Source organism: Sinocyclocheilus anshuiensis, unplaced genomic scaffold (genome assembly GCF_001515605.1).
Source record: "Sinocyclocheilus anshuiensis isolate Anshui unplaced genomic scaffold, SAMN03320099.WGS_v1.1 scaffold758, whole genome shotgun sequence".
Taxonomy (NCBI): domain Eukaryota; kingdom Metazoa; phylum Chordata; class Actinopteri; order Cypriniformes; family Cyprinidae; genus Sinocyclocheilus; species Sinocyclocheilus anshuiensis.
The window spans coordinates 1,282,543-1,283,911 of record NW_015548126.1 but is presented as its reverse complement, the minus strand read 5'-3'; the positions used below and the strand labels follow the sequence as shown (position 1 = coordinate 1,283,911).

General features: G+C 34.8%; 1 protein-coding gene across 3 annotated transcripts in view; it reads right to left on the bottom strand.

Moving 5' to 3' along the window:
- The window catches only part of mgat1a (alpha-1,3-mannosyl-glycoprotein 2-beta-N-acetylglucosaminyltransferase a), a 7,431-nt gene that overhangs the window by 1,891 nt on the left and 4,171 nt on the right, over positions 1-1,369 (bottom strand). The gene's annotated exons all lie outside the window — the stretch shown is intronic.

Below are 1,369 nucleotides of genomic sequence, written 5' to 3'. Positions count from 1 at the left end.
ACGTGTGGCCAAGTATGGTGACCCATACTCGGAATTTGTGCTCTGCATTTAACCCATCTAAGTGCACACACACAGTAGTGAACACACACACACCGTGAACACACACACGGAGCAGTGGGCAGCCATTTTTGCTGCGGCGCCCGGGGAGCAGTTGGGGGTTCGGTGCCTTGCTCAAGGGCACCTCAGTCATGGTATTGAAGCTGGAAGAGAGCACTGTACATTCACTCCCCTCACCTACAATCCCTGCCGGTACGAGACTCGAACCCGCAACCATTGGGTTACGCGTCCGACTCTCTAACCATTAGGCCACGACTTCCCCTGTTGTAATTACATTACAACAAATAACAAACACATTAAAATTACTTTAGACTTTAAACTTGGAATGCAAAATATAAAAACAAAAACTAATTCAAAATATACATAAAAAAAAAAATTATTATAATATCTTATGATACTGAAATAACACTGGATGTGGTTGCGTAACGTTCAATTATCGAGTTGGGCTGGTTTGCAGGTTTGATCCAAAGTACAGTCTACCTAAAACCTGAGATTAGTCCTGTATGCTGCATTAAAAGTGTCTATTAAATGACAATAAGGCTTAATAATTAGTATATACTTTAAAAAAAAAAAAAAGCATAACAGTCCCAAATGTCCTTGAGGTTAGGAAAAAAAAATTCCAAAAGCATTCTGAACTTTCACATACTTGCAGTTCCAGTTCCATTTTGTTGATCTCCTCACTGGCCTCATTCAGACGCTCCAGTTCCTCCTAGATACAGAAACAGATACAGCAGGTCATAGTTGCCTAATGTAAAATGATCTTGACGGCTAACTTAAGGTTGCAGGTTCAATCCAAAATAAGGGTGACCCAGAAACTGAAGAGTAACTGAAATTATAATCAATTCCATGAAAAAGCCTTTGGTGAAACTTCATCATAACCAACGTTATTATTAGTTATTATTACAACAATATTATATAATATTCATGCCCAAAGTGCATAGGTTCTGAATTTAGGCAAAGAGTGGTGACTTAAAATAAGATAAAAGATATTTTAGATTTTTTCAAAGAATATAAAATATAATTTATGATTCTGCTGACATAATAATGAAAAAATTAATAGATAAAACATGTAAAGAATAGTAAAGAATAAACATTTACAGTGCACATACACATACTTAGAAAAGCCAGTGTTGATCAACATACATTCATAACAATGTTCATGAACTACAAAGCTGTTAAGCATTCTACAATATTTGTTAATCATTTATTAATTAGGTTTTTACCTGACATTTAATAGTCTTCTACGGGGCGGGGCTTGTTTTTTTATTAATATATATATATATATATATATATATATATATATATATATATA